At 38.0% G+C, this 26,264-nt stretch overlaps 1 protein-coding gene across 1 annotated transcript in view; it reads right to left on the bottom strand.

The window, feature by feature from the left end:
• The window catches only part of LOC119698151 (poly(rC)-binding protein 3-like), a 507,654-nt gene that overhangs the window by 272,735 nt on the left and 208,655 nt on the right, over positions 1–26,264 (bottom strand). The window lies entirely within an intron of this gene.

Raw genomic sequence — 26,264 nt, 5'->3', positions numbered from 1 at the left:
ACATTACTATTTTGATTTGCTTACTTTACTGTAAAAACAAAAATATAGTCTTTGTGCATGCACACACAAAAAGATTTGTTAAAATTATGCAAAAGTAAGTCAAACTGATCCACCCTGCAATCACCCAAATAGTTTGAATGTCAGGTCTCATATTTCTTTCCACAGAAGCATGACTTCCTGATTCAGTATACATCACTGAATAACAAGTTGAAAAAAAAGAAGCATATTTGAACTCTTGTCCTTCTTCCAGAACACTTTTTTTTCCTATACTTGGCATACTAGCCTGGCAATTTACACAAACAAGTTCTTACTCTTTTTAGAAATCTTGGTCCTGAAAATACTACCCCTAGGCTGTATCACCACTTTTAATAAACTAGTTCCCAGGTAAAGAAATTATGTCAGTTTATAATCAGCTGGAACTTAAAACCAGAGTTGTTCTTTTAGAAAAAAAAACCAAACCACTGGAGAACATTACCCAATATTAGCATTACTGCCACAGGACTGCTGCCAAAAAAAACAAGCACTCAGGTCTGTCTCCACTCAGTGCCCTGAACTGTGCTTGCAGACCAGTTAGTCATAGTAGGTACCACATAACTGATGCATTCATCTTCAATCTGAGATCCAGAGGATGTGCATGTGATTCTTCCCCTGTCTATTGTTTCTAAATGTATTTCTGTGTGTCTGTGCATCTTGCAGAGGGTTTTCCAGCTGGCCTGACTGCCAGCCCCTGTCCCATTTCAAGCACCCCTCTTTTATACTGCAAATGCAGCCTGGCACACATTCCCTTGCACTAGCCAGGAGTGTTAAGAGCAGAACCCAACCACGTCTAATTCTTCTCATCCTGATCTATACCACAGCAGTTAACAGACTCAGGTCATTGAACTGCTTGCACAGTTCTCACCTCCTTCAGTCCACGGCTGGACATGCAGCTGCAGTTCTCAAGAGTGGAGTCAGCACAAGCAGTTTGGACATGGCAAGGAGAGCATTAACTGGGCTCAGCATTAAGCCAAGAGAGAATAGAAACAGACTGTTGACGAGATTCAATCCAGAGCTGGATTGAAACAGGCAGGAACACAGCTTGGTGGGCTACCACATGCAAACCTCCTGTTAGACATCAAGGGGGACTCCTCCACAAAAGATCTCGGGGACATTTCTTCAGTTCAAGAGAGTCCTTTTTCAGAACAAGGAGCCCAGTGCATTGCTACAAATACAAATGATAAATAGCAACAGTCTATTCCTGGACACATGTTGTTCCTGACAGGCTGCAACAGAGGAATTTTCAGCTGAGTGTTTTAATGGAGGTCACACATATTAGAAATTATTAATTACCTTTCAACCTCAGCATCAACACAGTATGGAGTTAATTCTACCAGAACTGCAATATAGTTTGAAACACAACAACTATTTCAGCTAAAAAACCCTGCAAGGCTTACAAGAGTTCTCTGCTGTTCAGTAAAGTCTTTACTGAGTGAGAACAACTTTTCAATGGTTTAAATGAAAGAAGGTGTAATAAATACTGCCATCCATGTAACTGTTTAGGCAGTACTTTGCTTCAGCATCTGAATGAAGAGGTTAGGGCAGTCTGTTTAAAATTTAAGTGTTGGTGGTGTTTTTTTCTTTTTTTTCCCACCACCAGCACTTTTTTTCTGTAAATATTTCTAAGTTATTAGCCCCATTATTTTCTTGCCAAGAACACATTACTTCAGCCATTGTAACAACATCTGTCAAAGCTCTTCACATGGAACTAGACTTAACTATGGGTGGTGAAAATAAGCATTTTCTACACAAAGCAGTTGGGCCTAGTATTGCTTTACCAGTGAGCTCATGGAGAGCTCATTAGCTTCCTTTCGGCCTGGAAACTGGAAAATTAATTAAGAGTGTTTGAAGTCACAGGGGAAACAGGATGAGTTCTCCAGATTTGGTTAGGAGACCTATATCTATGTATGCATATGTAAAACACTATATATGTATAACACACAACCAAGACTGATGTAAAACTGGCAATTTGTCTGCAACAAGAAGAAAATGTCCAATGCAGCTAATAAAAAACCCCAAATAATCAGGGGAATCACTACCAATAAGCATGGATTTCTCAAGGTGAATGTGCATTACCTAATGTTCAATATAGATTGATCTTTTTTAGTTGTTTTTACTCAGTGAGGGCACAAACGTAGCCTGGCTGCCTCTTCTTGTGGCAGTCACTGTTAACTAAGAGATTTAGAAATCCACCTTGCTATTAAATTTGTCTTAAGCTGTTTTGAAAAGGAGACAGGTCTCAGACACATCCAGAGAATGGTCATAAGAGCCCTGTTTCCTTAGGAAATTAGGTTTAAGAAGGGGAAAAGATTATGAAAAAAAAAAAAAAAAGAGGAAAAATAAAAGGGAAAAAAAGATGAGAGATATAGTTGGAATGAAACACTACAGAGAATTTCTGATTTTCTGACTCTGAATCATGACTATATATTTGTAGACTCTTCAGTCACTACAGGTACAAAACCATACACAGTGACCAGACTGTCAGAAAGTGGCTACATTTCTGTAAAGCAGAAGCAAGTGAATTACATATCCACACTACTGTGCTTCAGAGGCATCAGTCTTTCATTTTGGAAGGGATTCAAATTTGCCCAAAGTTTGAGCTTTCCCTTGAACTTACTAGTTCTGCATAGTGTTGCTCACTGTCTCTATTTTCAGCTGTCATTTCACTGTCTAATTGGAAGTTTTACAATTGCTCCTAAGGGAATACTAGACTAAATAAGACCTATGTAACAAGGGGGAAAAAAACCTTATTTTTGCTTATGTTCCATTTCTTTCAATGTGTATCATTTAAGAGAGATGAAACATATTTTAATCTCAGATTTATTTTTTGTTTTCTGCTGCTTATGAAGTGAGAAAACAAATCCTTGATTTTTAAGTGATCAGTAAAAAAAAAATTCCAGGTAAGTTTTTTAATATTCATAAAATGTTTTCAGTAGCATCATTTTTATTACACCACATGCAACTGTGATATAGTGTAGGAGTAAATAGTTCATGGAATTCTTTGAAAAAGCCTAATACCATTGCACAGGATTATTGAGGGCTCACAGGTCAATGTGCAAAGAGTCAACAGATACATTAATGTATTTTTTAAGAAGTAACTTATTGCATTAGTTTCAGGGAAGATACTTATCAAAATCACCACTTATCATCACTGAAAGATATCATTGTATTAGCTGTACCATAATTATTGCATTATAAGAACCCTCAGAAAATATCAAAACTTTTATTTCCAACATAAATAATAGGTGATTCTAGAATATGTTTTCGTATATCCATGCAACTAAGTAAAACCAGTAGTGTATGTTGGGGAAAAGAAGGCAATCTGTCCAAACTGGTTAATATATATACTCAATATTTTAACAGCTCAGACTGAAACCATACCTTCAGAAAAAAAAAACCCAGCTGAGAAAAAGTGTATGCATTTAAATGTTAATTTTATTCACTCTATAAACTATTCAACATTCAAATTGGTAATTATGTCTGCCTCCTGCTTTTTTTTTTGTTTTAAAGCAGGAATAATTTTATGCTTTGAAAGCAGAGTATTTTGCTTGCCTTTTTGCACCTAAGGAAAGCAGCGTATCGTCTGTTCAGGAAAAAAATTAATTTTCTGAGAGTATGAACTACTAATACTGATAATAGTTTCCTGTCTTAGAAGTCATTAAAAAGCCATTTTGCAAATGCCACAGAAGGAAAAATTGGAAAGAAAAGCCCACCCCGGTGTCATTAAAAGTTACTTTTACAAACATTATTATGAGAAATTAGGATTCTATGTTTAATAAGCAGCATGAGTAAAGAATGGAAGCAGATTTATGCAAGTGTCCCACAGTCATAATGCCATGGTCCCAAGAGCTGGATCTGTGCACTGTTGGTTACTCAGCAGTAGGAGCATGTTCCAAATCAGGCAGCACTGAGGCTGCAACACCGACTGCCCTGAAATTCGCCAAGGCACACTGTGCACTGTTTATGCTGGCTGCAGAAGAACAGATGATACACAATGAGGCATGAATCCTGCTGGAACAAAGCTCCTGTCAATGTTTTGTGAGCTGATCTATCTGAGGTTAGAAAACATGGCATGTGGTTGCAGTGGGCTGGATCTGGTAGAAGACTGAAAGAGATATTCTGTATCAGTTTTATTGAGCATTTCTGGCACAACTTTCAGTTCAATTTTAACTAAAGGTGCATCCCAATTTCTAGAAAGAACTATTTACTTTGTCTTCTTTCTTTCGCACAGAAGTTCCCGTAGTTCTGATCTGGTATAATAGCAAACCTAAAGGGCTGACTTCTGATGTTACTTATGCTAACAAAAATCTAGGGGATGACTCTTTCCATACATCACCTTCCTAAGATTACCTGATGGGCAAGTACTTAGGGACCTTTCAAGCGAATCTGTTAAATGTCTAAGATGGACCTAAAACAGTGTCTTGATCTGAAACAGTAGGGCACTTCTGAAGCAAATCTTCCACGTTGTACCTGGGTTCATATCACAAGAGGATCTCAGAACTCATGAGCTGGATTCTTGGTCTTTGCATCCAAAGAAGAGTAATGAAGCTGGTGAAGGGTTGAGATAACAGAGTCCAGCCTGGAGAAATGGAGGCTGACAGGGGTTCTTATGGCTCTCTCCAACTGCTTGAAAGGAGGGTGTAGTGAGGTGGGGGTCAGTCTCTTTTCCCAAGGAAGAAGAGATAGGAGGAAATGGCCTAAGTTGCAGGAGGGAAGGTTTAGATTGCAAATTAAGAAAGATTTCTTCAGCAAAGAGATTGTCAAGCATGGGCACAGGCTGCCCAGGGAAGCGCTGAGCCCCCATACTTGGAGATGTTTAAAGGACATGCAGATGTGGCACTTCTGGACATGGTCCATAGAGGTGGACTTGGCAGTGTTAGGTTTAATGGTTGAGGGTCTTTTCCAGCCTCAACTACTCTATAAACCAAAATATGTGCTCCACAAGTGTCTAGTGTATCCCCCTGCTAAGGAAGGCTCAGCCCAAGGAGTGATACTGGAAGAAGACCTTAGTAAACCTACAGACAGCTGCTGTGACTGATATTCAGTATGTTCTATTTGTCCTGACCTGTCACCCTCCCACTGAGTCTTCAAAAATGGGATTGCTTTATGCTTTTTCTTCATCTAACAATTGAACTATTGTGCAGATAAAGCCACAATGCATTAAGGACTCTGCAAGAAGATTCAAGCTCAAATTTAGTGGAGTACTAAATTGTGAGGTAAGAAATGGATGCCAAATGCAGTAATTGTCACCAAATCTATATTTTGAGAGCATACAACACAAATTTAAATTACATAATGCAGAAGGAGAAGCAAAGTCAACCAGGATAAGGAAAAGTTTATAATCTACAAAATTTTATGTAAGTGATTAACCTGTATTTCCAATGCATGCACAGTAAGCTGACAGAGCTCATAAAGTTAAAAACTATAAGAAAAAAGGGCCTAAAATAATTTTGGAATATATTTGGTTTGAGGGTTTTTTGCTTGCTTCATTAATTTTTTTTGTGAGTTTTTTTTTTTTCCCCCCATGTATGACTCTTTTTCTGAGAGATAGAACATAAACATTGTTTTTCTGGGCATTAACAATATTTCAAAATAGGATACAAAACTCTGTTTTTGATTGCATTATAGTAAAACAATATTGCAGACACTGCTATTTGGAACTCAGTCAAATGGTCTAGGCACCATTCAAGGCAAATATTTCCTTATTATTTTGTCTCTTGCCCAGATTTTACCTCCAAAATATATTGAGAAAGCTTGGTGTCCAGGAGAATCAAGACAAGATAATCAAGGACTGACTCAGCTGGATTACACCATTACTGGGATTGGTAGATGATGACTTGGTCATCATGCAGATGATGTTAGATAAGAAATCCACCACAATAAAATTTGAGGAAGACAGAAATAATAGACATTTTGTAGATGGCCTAAGTAACATGATATAAGTCTGAAATTTGCTCCAATTTTGAAGTTAGCCTTGTTTAGTGCAGGTGCTGAGGGGGACAGTGGCTTGGACCAGAGGGCATTCAGAGGTCCCTTTTATCTTAGATCATTCTATGACTCCGTGATTTTTAGTATTTGATACCACAAAAGTACAATTACTTAATAGGGAACACACAACACAACTGAGTCCTCGTCTTTTTTCAAGGGTCAGTGTTTTGTTCAAAGAGTATTTCACATCCTGGAGGAAAGAATTCCTGTGGTCAAAAGATTACAGTGCTTCACTGCAATGAAAACTCATGAGTTTTTACACAAATAAAAAAGGTTTGTCTCAGAGCTTGAGCCTCTAATTTAAATAAGCTCACACTACAGGTGAACTGAAGTTATTTAACAGTCTCAGAGCCTTTCAATTACATGGAATAAAGAAGAAAAACATTCTGTTCCTAGAATCCTTCTGGACTGTGTCATCTTAAGCAAACTGCTTAAAAAATAAAATCAAAACATCGAAATTTCAATAGATATTAATATTTTGTCACTCTAAATAAATCAGTGAGCAGTTAAGATCAAATAAAATTATGAATTACATGTATACCTAAGGCCTGAAAAAACAATTGATTCTCCTTGAAGTTCTCCTTATTTCTCCTGTTGGTGACAGAAGCCATTTAAGTACATAATAAATAATGTTCCTTCCTATTTGATGGATTGGCAACTACAGATAGAAATAGCATAATCAGGTCTCTGTCATTATTAATTATTTGGATGTACATACACACATATCTATAAATATATAAACATTTGATAAAACAAAATTTACATTTTTGAAGCGCTAACATTTCATCTATAAACATGTGCATTAGCTAATTCTCCTCAAACTGGTAAAGTAGGGAGATGAATATTAATATTTCTTCTTTAGCTGCAGGAAAATCATGAGACTGTGATGAGCAGTAAGTGATTTTTTCTAAGACCATGTATCAAATTAACATAAAAACTTAGCTGCTGCTTCAGTGCTCATTCCCTCACTTCATGTTGCCTCTAACTTGATTAGTTTCTTATGACTAACCATTAATAATTCTGCATCATGCAATCATCCCTAGGTAAAAGAGAAGTTTATTCTTAATAAATGTCAGGGAATCGAAACAATTTTAGAGTACCACAAAATGTACAATAATCAGATTAATTAAAGTGGACTCTGTTTGATCATGGCTATTACCTGATAGACCCAGCCAGTAAGTCTCTCATAGGCTCTAATTGCCAGACAAAATTACATTTCAAATGTATCAGGCAAAGAGAATATTTTCCTGCATTTAGAGTAATTGTTTTTCTTCTCTGCCAAAATCCCAAATAACCTTTTCTACTTCCTAGTAAGCTGAATAAATAATAATAGTAATAATAAAATACAAAAATCTGTGTAATAAGCAGAAGCCTTGGTAAAAAAAAAGAGTAATAATTTTCAGTGGGCAACAAAAACCCCTGTAATTTGACAGTGAAGTAGAAGGAATTCAATGTAAATACATCTGATCACCCCCACAGCTTTTAATCAATCAGTCTAATTTAGCAAAGCACATGTATGCATGCTTACTATTAATTTGATACTGCCTTCATGGTCAGCAGGTCATGAGGACCTGAGCAGCCTACTGAAGCTGGGTCTCTGGTGTTGCATTGTGGCTCAAACCAACCAGTGAAATAAATACAGCATGTGAGAAGGTACTGGGGCTCTACCTGCCTTCCTGTAAATGGGCAATTTCTAACTGGTTAACCCCCACAGAGCCATATATATGGCAAGCAGCTTGAGATTAGATGCCAGCTCTAAGACTATCCACATTCTCATGAAAGATGCACAAAAAGGGCATCTACAAACATAAGTTTCAAAGATGACAGAATTCCAGATTCAGTTATTTCAGACACAACCATCACTTCTGTTTCTTTGGTGGTAAGGCAAATAGGTTTGCCTGTCCACTCTTGAGTTGCACTCATTTTGCTCTTTCAAAATCCTTAAGGAGTCATGGAGGGGAAAGCGTGGAAACTTTGAAAAGCTAATAAATCTTTACAAACAGCACATCACGCTGGGTAAGCTTAAGAGGGTTTTGGAAACCCTCACATCCTGAGCTTAAAGGGTTTTGGAAATCACACAGTCACACAATAAAACACCAGTTTCTGTGTTAACACTGTGAACTCCACCAGCTCTTAAATCTTTTTGGCTCCATGGGCAAAGCCCCCTACCCTTGGGCAACCTGTGTTTGAAAAAACCCAACAGCAGCAACTCTACAGTGCCAGGCCATGCCCCTGCCTCTTGACCCCTCCTGACGCCACATGCTGCTTTGCCCAGCCTTCTCTGAAGTGGAAGAGGAAGCAGGAACAACCAGGTATGGATGAGATCAGATCTGAAATTCCAGGGACGCTTGGAAAAACTCTATACCTTCTGTAGGATTGTCCTGTTAGGAAAGAGGGTGGACTAGTCTCACATTTGCACTCTGCCTCCTGGCCCCAGGATAAGTAATTCTCTGTGCCTTGAATGATCTGGCCTGTCACTTATGCAGATGGCAGCACTGATGGACTGCTAGCACTGCCTGTAAATTAATTTCCAATTAACTGTACTATCCCCTTGATAGACGGTGCTAACCCCCTCCTTTCTCACTCTTGTTCCTACGGCCCGTGCCAACAGACACTCAAGGCACCAGCTGCAGACAGAACATCAAATTAGCCCTTCAGCCTTTTCTTAATTGCATTCTCCTGAGCTTGGTCTCAGCCTCAGAAGCTGCTCCAGCCTCAGCACTTCACCTTTGATCAGTAGGGCCAAAGCTTTTAGCAATCCCTTGGAGACCCCTCCACTCCATACTTGTGAGATCTCACCTGGAGAATTTCCTCCAGCTCTGGGGTCCTCAGCATAGGAGGGACATAGAATCACAGAATATTCTGAGCTGTGAGGGACCCACAAGGATCATCGAGTCTGATTCTTATGTGAATGGCCCATATGGGCATCAAGCCCATGTTCTTGGCGCTGTTAGCACCAGGGCCTACCCAGCTGAGCTAATCTGTGAAATCTAACATGGACCTGTGGGTGTGAGTCCAGAGCAGGGCCATGAAGAAGGCTGAGGGGATGGAGTACCTTTTCTATGACTGGAGAGAGTTTGTCCACCCTGGAGAAGAGTCAGCTCCAGGTAGACCTTATAGCACTTCCAGTATCTAATGGGAGCCTACAAGTGAGACGGGGATGGATTTTTTCACAAAGACATGAAGTGATATAACAAGGGGGAATGAACCTAAAGGAGGGTAGGTTTAGATTAGATATTTTGAAGAAATTCTTCATTAGAAGTATAGTGAGACACTGGAATAGGTCACCTAGAAAGGTTGTGGATGCCCCATCCCAGGAAGTCTTCAAGGACAGGTTGGATGGGGGCTCTCAGCAACCCGATCTAGTTAAATATGTTCATGCCCATAGCAGCAGGGTTGGACTACATGACCTTTAAAGGTCCCTTCCAATCCAAACTACAGGAATTTATGCTTGCACTGTGAATCAATAAGTTGATTTTTCAGTCTAAAGGCACTGCTAACATTTTACCTCCACTGAAATTCAAGGAAAAATTTTCTTCTGAAAGCACCCAGAAGCCAGTACACACTTTTTCCATTAGGCACATTGTCAGTAGCACATATCTAGCACTTCAGCTGTACCTACAAATTCTCAAAACACTATGACACAAAATAAAAAGGAAAACCACAATTCAGAAGTTTTCCTAGAAGTAAAGAACTCCCTGATTTCAGGTGGTTATTATGTGCATAATCTGTGATCCTAATATGCTGTTTACTCTTCTTCTGCCACACAAATTAGCCTCTTACTCCAAAGGCTTTTGTCCAGAGTTCCTGCATAGTTGCAGCCTTCAAACAGATGCATTTTTGGATAAGCATGGAGAAAGAATTCCCATTATTTTATAAAATCTGACTTTCCAGATAACAGTAGCAAGTCAAAATGAGCTTGAATCACAAAAGACACATATAAGACACAAGGGTATTTGACAAGAAAAATGAAATGCCTTTGTGAGAAAGGAATTTACATGTGTTTTTGATCAAGTCTCTGAAAACCTGAATTCTGGTGAATTTTCACCAGAAATGTCATCCCAGTAAATAGTTATTCTTGTACAGTGACTCAGGAGTATGAAAATCTTTCAGCAGTTCCTTCTTCCACCCAATACCACTACCCATCTTAATCTACACAATATAATATAATTCTATATGATAAACATTAGATTGGACATCCCAAAAACTTGGTGTAATCTGTGAATAAATAAGAATGCCCTTCAAAGACAATTACCAAAACTGGAATGAATACATCAGACACAGTCCTTCTCCTACCACATTTAGCTGACTCAAATGTCTAAGCACTAATAGGAACTGAAAAAGCTTTTCCTGGAAAATGTTCAGTGTAGAAAAGATAGCGTACACTGCAGGTAACACAGTTCAAGAATAATGAAATCATATTCCAGGAATAGACACAGGTTGCTCCAGGCTGAGATAATGGAAACAACTTAGGGCACCATTTAAACGAAATCTAAATTATGTCTGTGTGAGAGAGCTATAAATTCAGTCAGAAAGAGAAAGGAGTAGTTACATGACTGTGGGTTTTCAATGAAGCTCTTTAGATAATTGTTGAACCTGAGTTTTTAATCTATAATTGAGGTGTTACTTAATTAGAATTTTATTAGGAACCATGCACTGTAGCAACATCCTCTTTCAGTTTACAGATATCAGCTGGGTAAGATAGGCGTGAAGACCTAGAGTGAAACAATACACCTCACTGAAAATTCAGCATGTGTAATTAGTTACCTAAAGGACTGATTAATTAAGTGTGGTGGGAGGGTTGCTTCCATCATACTAAATCCTTCCTGAAAATGTACAGGTATTCCAATAAGAGCAATCAGAAGTAAAACCAAATTATAGAAGATTACTACTAAAATTTGTAAGCTTGCAGAAATTATTTTCAGGATGCTACATACCACAGTGAAAAACAGGAGTTAGATCTAAAACCCACTCAGTTTCCAGTTTCATGTATTAGAGGAATTTCATTACGTTTTATTGTATATCCTTATCTATAAGGCTTTAACAGAGAGAAAAAATAGTAATAGCTTTCAGAACTTGTATTTTTCCTAATGCCTCCTGTTTCTAAAAAATGCCTTTGATTTTAATTGCAATTGAATTGATTGCTTTGTTAATTTATTTGCAGAAAATACAGATCATGCAGATCATACTATCTAGCGGCCATTAACTACTTTTAATATTTTTAATGGTCTCTTATAGTACTTAGGTTTCTAATGGATTATAAAATTCAGACACAAAATCTGATAGGTTAAGAACCAGTATTATGAAATAAATTAAATTTCCATATACTTATTTATTCTTTACTTAAAACAATAGGTGAAATCTCAAATGTAGCCTTTATTAGAATCATAAAAACTGCCTACTTTTTTGTTTTTGTTGCTGCTTCCCTTCTAAATCTGGTATGCTCAACAGACTCTTAGACAGCCCTGCTTTTAAAAAGTAAGACTGTCAGGTTGCATCTGTGTAATTTTCAACCTACTTTGATTTTCTGAGCATCAGCCACAAGATCTTCCTGTAATGGCATATTATGTTTTCTCTGTTAGTATTCTGCAGAACAGGAACAGAGTTCTGATGTTCTTTCTTCTTTACTCTGGCAACACCATTCTGACTTTTCAAAGAGCCTGCCTCAGCAGGGAAAGCTGACCTCATCCATTTAACACAAGAAAGGGCAGAACTGGGCAAATATTAGCTGCACATTCATCTCTTGTTTAATATCAATAATGTGCATTGTAGTATAACCTAGCAGCCAGACAGTGCTGTGCTTTCATCTCTTCATACCACACCACAGACAGAACCAGGGAGTTTGTAACCTGCAAGGTGGCTTATAACCTTAGAGGAGTCCTTATAAATACAACTGAGGAGAACCATCTTGGACTGATTAATATACTCAGGGTCAGGTATCCATGTTTTTCCTATGTTGCATAAATTTATAGAATGAGTAATTCATATCATCACATAAGCTGTAGCATTATCAGGCATACAAATATGGCTGTACCTGGAAAATGACAGCCAAAAAAGTACATGAGCATTGGCAAAACTGCATAGGAGGCATTTATTTTCTGCAAGAGTTACCAGTTGGTATTTTTCAAAATGTTGCAAGCATTTACACTTTTGGTACTAAAGTTTTATAAAGACAATTCTAACAGTATCTTTCAGAACTTCTGCCTTTAGATTTCAGACTTAAATTTACCAAATTAGATCCATTGAATTAGTTATAAGGAAGAAGGTTTTTACAGGGAGGGTGGGGAGACACTGGAACAGGTAGCCCAGAGAGGGATGGTTTCCCTGGAAACTGTCAAGATGAGACTGGAAGGCACTCAGCACCTTCTGATTTAGTTGATCTTGGTCATTGCACAGGGGTGGGACTAGATGACCTTTAAATGTCTTTTTAACCCAAACTATTATATGATCCAAATTGAAAGCCTCAAATGTCTGGACAGAGAGAGGCACAATTTTGAACTACTGTCCTCTCACATCAGTTATCAAACTTGGCTGGGAGGTTTTTCCTTCAAAATACATTTCAGCTTCCTATCATTTTTTTTTTTCCAAAGGAAAGAAAAAACATTAACAAACAACGTTTCTCTCTGTCCCTTGACACCTTCCAGGCGGAAATATCCAAATATATTTTCTCAGACAAGGAATTTTTATGAAACAGTACCTTCCAGGCTGCTTTGGTTTGATCAATATTCGACTTGTTTTTCTGTCTTCCACTGCAGCTATTCCACTTGGCATAAGCCACTAAATAATCTTCCAGCCATAAGCTGAATTCTCAGAGAAGAATAATCACCACCATAAATTCTGTGTTTCTTTCCTTTTCCTCTCAAACCCAAAAAATATTTAGGGTTTTTACCAGCGCAATGGAACAAAACTGCTGGAGACACCTCCAACTTTCAACTCAAATACCATCCAACAACTTCCCAAGTAAATAAACACTCACGGGACAACAAGTCATATGTGGATAGCTGGAGAAAAAAATTTTCCTTCTGCTGCACGATGCAGACCATAACTCCAAGTAGACCAAATCTGATTTGATAAAATTAAATGTATAACCAGCCCAACATCTTGCACTCTAAAAATGATCAGTAAAAGGAACAAAGTTAACTTCTGAATAGCATATGTACCTGACAGGAATGCGAGGAAACAAATCCCAATTACCAAGAGTAGGTGGGGCAGGTCTTCAGCAAATTCACTAGACATCAGCACCCACAGCAGAGCTCCATGATCTACTGCCCCTCAGCTGCAACATCATCTTTCATTAAGAGCTGTCAACCCACACCTACATTCTGGTGTAGGGCACCCACACCACACAAAATTTTAATGTATTTACTGCTCCCGTTTCAGGTCAGGTCATGCACTGGAAACATCCCTGATTAGTAGTGAATTATTTCCAAACAAAGAATCAGTGATGCCATATGTGACTTGCAGGCACTGTACCCCACCGAGTCCAAGGTAGGTGTGGATGCACACAAAAACAGAGAGTACCTTTGCTACTTCTTGTCTAACAGAACTTTGTTGCTTAGTGGCAAAAAACAGCTGAGGACAGAAGGTGCCTAAACTCAATTTTTCCAACCATTTTGAGATTAAAAACCTTTAAAAATTCCCCCGTGGAAACATTGTGAGTTCAAACTCATTGACAATAAACATGCTGTTTTTCATTTAGGCTTTAGTAGGAGCTCATGGATCTCCATGCAAGGTATATAATGAAACACAATCCCAGTGAATTAGAAGTACTTTTGCTTTCAAGCCCTGTCAAACACATTCTGTTTTTTATTAATATCAAATGTACTGTAGTTAGACTACTAATGAAATAAAATATAATTATATGATACATGCAATTTCTTTATCCATAGAGCTTCCAAATCAGTATAAAACTTCAGTTATCTCACTTTGAAGCTATGAAACCATCATCATAATTATTTGCTTTGTAGAAGTAGAATAAAAACCAATTCTTATTCTCTAATACTGAAAGATCTCTTTGAAACCCACTGTTTTCTTACAAGGCTGTCTCAGAGACAGTATTTCTTCAGTTAAAAATTAACAAGGAAGACAAGCCAGAAAGCAAGTTCCAAACATACACTGCTTCTACCTTGAACAGAATAATTTTGCACTGTTTTTTTTTTTTTCTTTTTTCATTTTAAGGAAGGAAAAGGCATCCTCCAGAGACTGCTCTGCACCGAAGAAAGGGATGCAATTAAAAATCAGTCTTGTAAAACATTATTGTTTCTCTCAGAAAGGATAGCAATCACAATCTTGTGCAACCTGAATGTGAATGAGCTCCTACTGCATCCCATGCAATTTGATCCTTTTCATCAGAACTGCTGGTCCCCGTGTGCTCAAAAGGTAAAACTAGGATAGTGAAGCTGATAATAAAGAAAATCAGCATCTAGACTGGCAGACTAATAACAGATATCTCCTATATGTTATTGTCCAGGCAATAACATATAACTTCTGTCTGAACATACACTTTCAGCGTACTTCTGATTTTAATAATTTTTCAAGAGACATATACAGATACTATGTTTTAAACAAAACCAGTTCCCTTCATCTACTAAATCAAGCACATGAGTACTGCAAACAGCCCTTAAAATACATTTTTATTTTAAAAGACTTGTATGTGCATGGGCCATGATATTGGTAGGAAAAACATCAGTCAGATGCAATGTCTATTTTTCACTGCTCTGCCTCTGACTACCACTATAAGCAACTGATGCCTAAGGAAAGAGTAAATAAGCGAGGGAATGGCAGCAATATTTCCTCAACAGCCAAGGGACTTCCCAAGTCAAAGTCTGTGTTTATACCTTTGCTCTGATAGTGCTTCAGGGGGATTTTGCCAAGAATTCATTAAATTATTTCACAGGCTGCTTCTGTAAAGGAATGTCCAACAGTTTTAAAATTTCTTGAAATTTTTCAGGTTGAAAAACTGTATTTGATACCCTGATTCCTTGCACTACAAGAAACATAATAAACAGTCTGCATTCTTTTCCACACTGTTCAGTGTTACATAAAACTCTGGGATATTGTTAAGCTATGTTTCTCCTAATGTGAAATCTGTCAGTGAACTTCATATTCTCATAAATGGAAGTTGTGTTGTACTCTTCATTGCTGGCCTTTTTTCCCTTTTTAATGTCCATCTTTCTCTTTCGAGAAATCCAGATCAGCACACAAACTTCAGTACGTGAACAAACCATGGATTCTGCAAGTGGATATGCAGCACCATAGGACATTTTTTGTTCATTATTCTTTCTTACTGGTGCTTAATTTTGACTGTTACTAAGTTTGAAGAGAAATTTTCAAGGAATGATATTCAGCATTGCTCCAAGACCTACTGTCTAAATGCTAATAGCTAATTTCAGTACCATTAATGCAAAATGTATAGTGTATGTTGGTTTCAGATATGATTTTTTTATTATTTGAATCTGAAATTTCATCTGCTACTTTTCTGAAAGATCACTCTATATCATCAAGTTTTCCTAGACCTTTTTGCCATAAGAGTTAGCTCTCACTGCCCTTAATCATTTGGTCCAATCATTTGGCCAGTTCTGTGCAATCCACATTTAAATTACTCATTTCAATACTTTAAGGAATGTAGCCAAAAAAAGAATTAATGCTTGAAGTAGAGAACTAAAAAAAAAAAAAAAAAAGAACTAGAGTACTAAGCATTCTGATAACACATATATATGAGAATTATTTTCTTTTGTCTTTGACATGCCAGCACCTGATTTCTGCCACTCAAACTGTAGAGTAAGAAAACCACTCATTTTTTAAGGATTACAGTGCTTTTATAACTAAGAAAAACAGGAAAAACTGAGAAAAACATTTTCCAATGATTTGCCTAAAGTCAAAGAGTACTTATTCCTGCTTAAGTAGATATGCAGAAGGTAAATTAAAATAACATTTCTAATGCCCATGGAGCTATTAAATCAGCAGAATAGTGTACCTTTCTTGTACTGCAGGATCATATACACATACATATTAAATAAACCCCTCAGCATTCAATCCATGTGCTTTATGTTCTAAGAAGAATATTAAAGAATTGGCTCTATGCTGCTCTTTTCCTGCAAGACACTCTGAAATGTAGCATTTATCTTGTTTCTGCCATGATGGGATTGCCCACCTGAGAGGACGTGGTTGTTGATTTTAGTACTAAAGAGACATTCCTTCTGTGCAGAAGTGCTAAATAACTGCATGTGACTGTTTTGAGGAGGTGAACCAACTACGCTCAACCAAAAAAAGGAGACAAAATCTAATCATAATTCAGAAATTAAATTTAGACGCTATATCACTCTCCACACATTTTTCCAGCTTATGTTTCCAAATCAAGTCCTAGATGACAAAAAGCAACTGAGAAGGTAAACATGCAGTCCACTTATGCCTGAGTTATAACACACAGTAAAATCAGCTGTGAGCATGTGGAGGCTGTGTGGTCTCAGTCTGAGTGCAGCTCTAGCACGGCTACGCAACAGAGCGGAAAACTTAATTGATGCACACAGTAAAAGACCATCAGCTTGCAGAAGGGGCCTCACTGATTCTGCCATTTGATCCTCTACGAATAATTCTAGAAAAGGTCCAAATTAACCTGCCAAGCAAGCACCAGGGAAGGATCACACTAAAACACTAGCTGGTATTCCTGGTAAATACAGGAATGGCACTGCTGCTCAGATCACAGTGTGCAATTGCACTGGGAAATATGAAAATTCTCAGTAATAATGTTTTATTACAGTTAAGTTTAAAAGCCAGAAACAGCACATTTTGGCCAGAGAAAGATGTGGTTGCAGTCCAGATCTGCAAACAGAGCTAAGCGCTTCACTGCTATTTTACGCACAACATGAGATTGGCTCATGAATGCTTTTGTTGGAAACAGTCTCAGCGCTCCCAGCTTCCAACACCTTCTGCTGGTCCACATCTCCTGCACAGCTGGGAAATTTCATTCTACTTAGCAAAAAGACTAGAGCTAATTAAAAGCAATGTAGTCTTTTGGAAGGCAAAGAAAGGAAGGCATTCAACCTCTCCACCACTCCAAACAAAAATGCTCACATTCAGTTCTGCTAACAATTTTGGAGTATACAAAACAACACTGACTGTGAAAGGCAGGCTTTAAAATGTTTTACATGTATTGAAATAATTGATATACTTGAATATTGCTTTTTTTTTTTCCCTTAGAACAGCACTACAGATATTTCAAAAAAACATGCCACGCACTGAAGTGCCTCCAGCTTTTGCAATACTTGTGGGAGACAACCCCAGCTAAGAGAAATGCTCCAGGTAAAGGCAAGCATACCTTTAACTACAGGTAAGATACAATACAACTCTTCTTCAGACAGGCAACTGTTGCTTCCCCTCCACTGATCATTCCCAGATATGAGGTTTTTGCAAGTGATCCCCTGCAGGTACCCAAGTCAGAACAAAAAACATAGATGTTCATGCTGATGGTGGAGGGAAGGGAAGGGAAGGGAAGGGAAGGGAAGGGAAGGGAAGGGAAGGGAAGGGAAGGGAAGGGAAGGGAAGGGAAGGGAAGGGAAGGGGTTATGTTCTTCTTCCCCCATTGTATTAGTCTTAGGTGAGTGCCACAAGCAATTAAGCTTGTCTTATGCTTCCAGCATCAGCCTCGCCCAAAGATGTCAGGGACTTAACCAAGGAAATAAAATAACTGCTGTCAACCACTCAATTTTATCAAACTTTACTCCAAACTTTTTTCTCCTTCAAATCAAATTTATTGGTGCTCTCAGCCTTCCTACACTGCTGCATTGCCAGTCACTGAAAAAAGGTTTTTCAAGACTGCTACTGTGGTCCCACCCAAGTCAATGGGTGACACTATGGGGGAGTTACAGGACTTAGGTCTTATTCAAATGCTCAGGCAACCAGAGAGGTATGTGTGGGAAAGAGAGTCAGCAACATGTAGACATTTTACATGGAAAATGCTGAAACTATTTTTAATTGCTGACTCACAGATTTGCACTATGATATCAGTGGAGAAAACTACTACATTGCAAGTTCAAGAGACTGATAAAATGTAAACTCCTGATTGATAGATAACAAGGAAACCGTTATACTGTTCTCATGCTTTAATTTTTTATGTATTTTTTTGCAAAAGCTAATTCGAACAATAAAAAATAGTTCTTATTTTATAAATAAAGACAACATTTTCAAAATGAAGAAGCTCATTAACATACTGATGACAATGTTAAATATTTCAAGATTTAAAAGAAATATTGGAGTAATTTAAACAATTTTCCAACCTTGAATTTCCACCTCTTATTTTCATACAAAAGAAAACCAAAAAAAGACTTCTAGAATGTTTGAGACTCCACTCATAAAATGGAGAATGTCATAACTAGATACAAAAAAAAAATAAATCTGAAAGGATATATTTTGTAAATCAAAAAATGCTCAAGGGTGTTTCTTTTTTGTTGATTTTAACACATTGCATAATACTGAACTAAAATGATGTCTTCAACAATGTGAAGATTGGAAAGGGGAAAAATATTCACCTTGAATGAGGCCTGACTGTGACTTTGCATTCATGTTTATTCTCTACAGAAAGAAAGAAATGCCTACTTTTTTATTTTTATGAGAAAGTACATTTTTGGGAGGATGAAACATCACAGAAGAGTAGCAAAACAGCACAGAAGAGTAGCAAATGTTTAACCGAGAAAGCTCTCAAAAGCTTTTCAAATTTCACTCTGCTCCAGTACCCTTTTTATCTGAACATCTTGTCTGTGGATTTTACAAATTTCCAAGCTGTTATAATGCTCCCAGACTGACAGTGCCCAGCAGAGCCAGGTAGCAGTGGGGCCTCATTGTGCCAGCGACAATGTACAAAACAGTACAAAACACAATGGCACACGTTTCATCTGCCTCAAATTGCTCCTAATCCAGCAGCTGGGACACGTGGCTGACGGGTGATAGCGCAATCACAGCCATCAGACAGGCCCTTCTCCAGTGATGTTGTCATGATTTCACACACGGGTTTAAAGTAATATTTGTTAATCCCACACACAAAAGGTTTCATTCTGAAGACAAGCATTTGAGATCTCTCCAGCCATCGACTTTTCAGGAAACCCCACGTTACCCAGGCTCCAGGCTCTTCTCTCTCCAGGACAGCACACACATGCTCTGCAGCCCTCTGGAAGCTGTCTAGGCAGAGTCCTTTTAGACACAGCTATTTCATTTTGAAAAAGCAGCTGAGGCTTTTTGTTCCCTGTGTGGTATTTCTGCTCCCAAATTGCAAGTGATCATAATTTCATGACAAGCAGTTAGGAAGTGAAAAAAATAAAAACCCAAACAAAATAAAAATCCCAGTTGGCTACTTTCCCTATGTAGAAAATAGTAAACTTACTGCAGAAGTTGCTTGCTAAATATCTGAATTTACTGCCACACTACATAAATGTCCTAGCTTCGCCTCTACTTTCCATTTTAAAAATGGTATCAGAATTTTTGCATGATTGTTCATTTGCAAGGTTGGGCTCTACTGACAATCTTCAGTTTGAATGATCTGTGAACAACAGCTTCTGATGCACCACTGCTTAACCACAGGCTTGTGGTTAAATGCCTCTTATCCTCTAGGCATAACTAAAAATGGATTTTAAATGGCACTGGTATAGAAGCAATGCTGTTTTAACCTGCACCTTTCACTCAAAGAAGGTTTTGGCCCCTTCAGGGTTCATTCAGCATCCAGACAAAAAATGTAAGTGGTACTGTCTAGCAAGCTACTCCTAAAATTGACTTGATTAGAAGGGAACTGCTCTGATGATGACGGTTGGTCCCGTTCAGAAAATTTTTCTCCAATTATGCAATTCTGTGCTTGGGCAGCTGGAGATGGTGATCGATCAAGTCTCTCTTCAAGCAGTAAAAAGTTTTTACAATGTTTTTTATCATAAAAAAACCCAGATTATGAATAATAGGCTGCTTCTTAGCACCTGCTTAATTATTACATTCAGGCTATATCTCTTCTACAGGCATTTTTTAATTTATCTCTAAGAGGATTTATGGAATGGAGATGCTATTTAAAAAACAGATTATGAGGTCAGTGCAGCCCAAGGTATTTCATTTCAGCTTTTACAATTAACATGCACACTGGAAGTGCTGGAAAGGTCTCTGAAGAGCAGTGGATTTGTCAAGTGCTCTGTCTCCCACATGCATTTTCAAGGGAAGGTAATGCAAGACCAACAGCAAGAACCAGAAGATAGCTTTAGGAGAGAGTGCTGAAAAAAAAAAGACATGCCACAAAGAAGCACCAGATACAGCATTTATTTATTTATTTATTGCAGTAAGTTACACCACTGAAAAAGATCAGCTTTGCTAAATGGACCTTGTTGAGAATGAAGTGAGCTTCACTCTCTCTTGATAGTTAACTTGCAACCACCACTCTTTGGTGGCAGAATTCATTGAACCTGTGCCTGTTTTTAAAAGAAATGTGCCTTCAAGCATTACCCTTTGACCAGTATTATTATTTCTATCTGCCTCAGGAAACATAGAACGAGCAGTTTAGATGCACTCTTATTAGAGATAGGGCTGTGTAGGTCAAAGAAGGAAAATACCAGGACATGCTATTAAACCCAAACTCCATGCACTGACCTGGAACCAGGGCAATGCTGTGAGACCTGGCCCTCTCTGGGAAAACCACTGCTTGTTTGAACTCAAGCTTGGAAAAAGTCTCTAAAGTGAACTAAAAGGATATGGATTTGAACAGAGCTACTAATACATATATAAGCTATACTATATAGGATGCATCCTGAAGGAAAGACAGCATTATATAACTATTGTTAAGGAAAAAGCAGCTCTGAAGGGGAAAAGCAGAGAAGAAAGAGAGAAAGGAAGAAAAAGAAATCTGGAAAGTAGAGACCCAGGGGATGAATTAGTAGAGAAGTCAGTGGTTTCATTTTCACTTGTCTCTCCAGGCCTTGGTACTGTCTATATCTCAGCTTACTATATTTAGAAATGGATGTCTTCATGCAGGTTTATTCAGTGATTTGAACTGGAAAAAATTCTCTTGTTGGGGGAAGAGAAAGGGAGAAGGTAAAATATCCTCTTGTGCCACAAAGACTGAAATTATATTTCAGATTCAGCTAAGTCTTCAGTAGAATAAGACACCCAATTTTGAATCAGAACTTGGAGTTAAATACACTTGCATAATTTTAGCATTAGTTGTTGGATACAAAAAAGCAGTCATTTACTTCTCCATTTGTTAGCAGCTCCAGTCTCTGAAAGATAACTTGGTTTCCCAGACACAGTTGGCAGGAAAGTCAGATTTTCAGTTTATGAGATACCATTATTTTCCTTTCCACCAGCCCTGCCACATATTTACATCAGAAACAAACCAGCAGCTCTTTGAAAATTACCAATAAACAGAAACTCAAACAAATTTTGAATTCCAGAGGAAAAAAACAATAGAGTTTCTGACATAAAATACCATTTTTTTCCATTATTTGCCTGGGCTATCTTTATGCCAGCTGAACAAGTGAAAATTGGGATCAAATTAAGAGGTCCTCTGAAATTCAAAATTCTCTACCAATTAAGGTAAAGCATGGCTGGAACAGATGACTGCCTATTAAGCCTTTGTGAAGGATGATCAGGCGATCCCAAGCTATGGAAAGGATAGCTGTGTTCTGAGGGGGAGGGGAAGGGTTACTAACAGTAAATCTGAGTGGTCTGCTGGAAACTTTCACAGGGAGAGAGCTGAGCAGCAAATGCTGTCCAAAATGGATACAAATATGTTGTCAAGTCTCTGTGACAGATCCATTATGGGTGAGCAGCTTAGCAAAATGAACTCAATCTCAACTGTCTCACAATATAAATGCCACAAGCTCAGAAGGACCTGAGCTTCCAGTTCCCCCATCCCTTACTCTGAGGTTTGCAAAAGCGAGTTGGCATTCAAAAGAAGCAGCAGGTCAAGGAAAGCCTTATGCACAAGAACAACCACTCTGGGAAAGACCCTCCTGTTACATGCCAAATCTGCCACGCTGTGAAATTACACATTTTCAAACACATATGCTTCCACAGTTGCTCTCTTCTTCCCCAGCTGCAGAAAGCAAATTTCAATGCAGTTACAGAAAACAAGTCATATATCTATTTGCATATTCTGATTTCTCAAACTACACCAAAATGTCATAGCACATAGCACATGACATCTTTTTCCTGCCATGAACTAATGAAAGAGCACAAGAAGGATAATCAATGATCAAGTTGTGGTAGCAACTTGTAAAATTTCCTCATGATGTATACATTTCCTCATGATGTATACATTTCCTCATGATGTGTACATGGGACATATATGTGTAAATGAATGCTAGAGCTTTTAAAATGTACTCAATTTTCAAAACCAGACTATTTAACACAAAGTTAAGTTTTATGATACCAGTTAAGGCCACATTACAATCTTTGCTTGTGCTTATGTGATTGTTCAGCAAAAGACATTTCAGCGCATGTTTAAATTTCATTAAGGTCTCAAGAATGAGAGCCTTCTGGTTTGCTGAGCCATGGCATGAGCAACCAGCTGAACTCAAAGGATCTTCAGAATAACCACAGTAGCAAGGCAGCAGAATGGGGACTGAGAAAAGGTGAAATTCACTATCTCCACTATTCAGGAAGATTTCTCTCGCACTGTGGTGAATTTAGTAGGAAATGAAATAATCAACAAGATTTGATGTTATTTCTTCCCTTTAAAATTACTGCTAGAACAGACACCAAAGTTTCATAGAGAATCTCTTGCTGATTCGGTACAGTACAAATATTGCAACAAGTGTAGATCTGAGTGCAGGGACACGTGTAAGAGTTTATCAGAGAAAAGCCACAGTCAAATATGTCCTCCTATCCAACATGATGAGAAACAAAAGTACTGTAGATGCCCTCTTTGTAGAAAATACTGACAACTCCACTCATTTATTAAATAAGTGACCTTGCTCCAAAATCCATGTTTGATGCTACAAAGTAGGAAGAATAGCAAGGAATCCCTCCTGGCTGACGATCATCTAGCTTAGTATGTTACTCCACAGGATGAGATACTGCTGAGAAGACACACAAAAGTTTCATGCACAAACCCAATCATGCAAGAATCACTTTATATTTTTTTCTCTTTCTGCTCTCCACTCTTCCTCTTTTCCAATGCTACAGCTCAAGAGCAATCCTGCTGCTGCTGAGGTCTTACTGTTTTTCAGTTCTGCTCAATAAATGGACTGAGAGCTGCCACCATGGCTCCTGACCTTAGCTGAGGTCTGACAGTGAGGTTCCTGCCATTGCAACTCAGCCAACACTGCATGGCTCATTCATGGGGTAAGGAATCCTCACTTTATATCCATGAGCCAGCCAACATCTGCCATATAAATCATGTACTTGCTCACGTAGTCGCTCAAAGCCACCTGAGTAATTCAGCAACCATTTCCACTTCCCATCCACCCACACATTTTTGAAAGCATGTAGCCCAGCGTTTACTACGATACAGCTTTTTAAGACCTATGTACCTTGTTATTTGCAGCAAGGAGGATACTGGTGCCAATTCTAGCTCTGAAGGTTTTTTGAGATGAAGAAGCGCTTTTGCTTTTCCAAATCCTCACTGGTCATGATTTTTTTGTTTGTTTGTTTTGTCTGCTTTTAACTTTTTTTAAGCAAAAACAATTATACTGTTGTCATGAACTCTGATTAGATAGCCAATCTAATAGACTTTGAATTTTGCATTTTAGTCTCAAAAGACTGCATAATATTATTAGTACAATTTGCTGAAAGTAAGTGATTTTCAGTTTTTCAGTGTACCCATGTAAAATAAAAAGAGATATTAACTTATGTAAACATCTGCCCTGAGTTACCATTTTCAAATGATGACTTTATGAGACTGGATAAAGAAACAGCCATTAACATAAACTGGTAGACAGCCATGAAACCAAAGGAGAAAGATAATGAGCTATATCAAGCAGATTAGCATGAGCTAAAACCGAAACAAAAAACCTACACATTAGAAAAAAAAAAAAAAAAGCAGTAAACCAGCCTCCAGTCTTCAGTATTTACTGCACATATAATGCCAGGTTGTTATTTTTGCTGACATCTTTCTGAGCCTCTGCACATTGCAGTACCCTCTATTAGAAACAACGCTGTCAGAACAGAAATAGCTTCATTTTCAGCTCTGTCCCCACTGAAAGTTTATTTTTGATTTTTTTCAACTCCAAGTTCATCTCTGGGGGGGGGGGGACGACACCATATCCAATGCATGACTGCTGAACCATACATAATGGTATCACTGTAATAAATAATTATAATAATTAATTTAAAAGCAAAGCAATATGATGACTAATTTTTAAAGGTGAGTTTGCTTGAGTTCTTACACATATAGTCCACGTTCACTGCACAGTTTACCTCTCCTGTACTTTTGAACTACATGTGGATGGTGCTCCTTCCTTTTCTCTACACACCAGTTACTGGCATTATTCCTTAGCAACTTTCTCTAAATACCTTCAGCAAATTTTATTCTCTTCTGCCATCCTTAGGGGACCTGTGTGAACCTGGCCATTATGCCTCTAATTTAATCTCCTTTGTACTTTTGCTGTGTTCAAGCCATGCAACTGATAATTAAAGCAGAACGAACCAAGCTGGGGAGTTCCTATCACAACAAGTAACTAAGCACTAGCAATGAGAGAAACCCAAGGTAGCGAACCAGGGATAATGAAGGGTGTTTTTAACTTTATTTGTTCAGCTTCTCACTGTAGCTCCTTTCCTATAACCTCTGCCACTGAGCTCTCACTTTTGGGGTCTTCATTTCCCTCTCAGTTCCATATTTCCAACTTGATGGAATATCATTTCCTGGAACAGCTGCCTGTGTGCCTGCCTCTCTTTTTCAGCAAAGTGCTGTTCCTCCTGCAAGAATAAAAGTCTCACTATCCTCTACCCACATAATGAACCCTATACACATCAAATCCACTAGCTGCCATCTGTTTTCCTGGTGGATTTTAGGACATTAATTATGTTACTATGAAAAAACTTTCAATGTATTCATGGCTTGACAACACAGTGTGTGTTTTACAGACTGTTATTGTTATGCTGTCACTCTGTTTCTGGTTAAAACCTGTGGTACAATCTATATTCCATTTCCTTAGGATCAGACCTTCCAGAACATTGGACACTTGTTCCTGTCACAGTCTTAGATCTTAGATTTTTCCTCTTTTAAGGAAAGATCTTATCTATGAAATGCATTGATCTTTTATGCTACATAACAGATACCCATACACACACACAAACACCAGCAAGAAAACCTCTACTGAAAAGGTGAACTCATGCAGTTCCCTGATATGAATCCTTTTCTTTCTTCGAGGAGAGAGAGATCCACATATTTCTGCATTTTTTCCTTTTCCTGCTTCCCACAAGCAAAAATGGATCCAATCCATGATAAAAGGCAACATAGCAATGGAAAAATATATCCATTGATTCAATGTTCTCAATCACATTTAGATACAAATGTGTGTGACACTGATTTCTCTCAAGCACTCCTGCAGCATGAGCACACCTCTCATTTGAGGCATTCATGCTCAGACCCCATTAAGTGCCTGCCTGTGTAATAAATTGCAAGGTATTACATGCACACAAAATAAACTTCATTTTATCTAGGAAAGAACAAATTTCTGAGCTGTAAATCACAATGTACTGACATTTTAGAAGCTGTTCCATTCTTGTGTGATATATAGGTCTGGGTGGCAAACTGTTCTGGTGCTAAAAATATTATAATAAATTTTACATTCCCTGTCATTTAATTTACTGTCACTTCATCATCCCAGTGTTAGTCTGGTGCTACCAGTTTGCCTTTGATGGTCTGTAGCAATATGAGTGAAAAATGCAAGTTAAAACCCCCAAACATTTTTGATACCTTGAATGAAGTGATCAAAGTATAACAGTCCGAAAGGGGCGAAACTCTCCCCCACACAACTTCATAAAAAGAGAACTATGAAGTATGAACATTGAAGTTTCAGAAATGTATCATTATGTTCAGACTAGCAGAGAATGCACAGACATTTTTTTCCCTTCCTTCATTTTTAAATCCTAACCATAAAAAAGTTAATGTAAGCAACAATACTTACTGTAAATAGGACTCAAAATCCTACCAGGAATACATTTATATATATCTTGTCTAGAGTACTTCAGAAAAAGTTACCTTGCAATTTGAAAAATTATATAATTAGGCAGTCTCCTAAACTGTTTTTCCGAGATGGCAAACTAATAGCTAT

This window comes from Motacilla alba, chromosome 2 (genome assembly GCF_015832195.1).
Source record: "Motacilla alba alba isolate MOTALB_02 chromosome 2, Motacilla_alba_V1.0_pri, whole genome shotgun sequence".
In the NCBI taxonomy this organism is placed as follows: Eukaryota; Metazoa; Chordata; class Aves; order Passeriformes; family Motacillidae; genus Motacilla; species Motacilla alba.
This window is presented reverse-complemented; position numbering and strand designations above follow the sequence as displayed.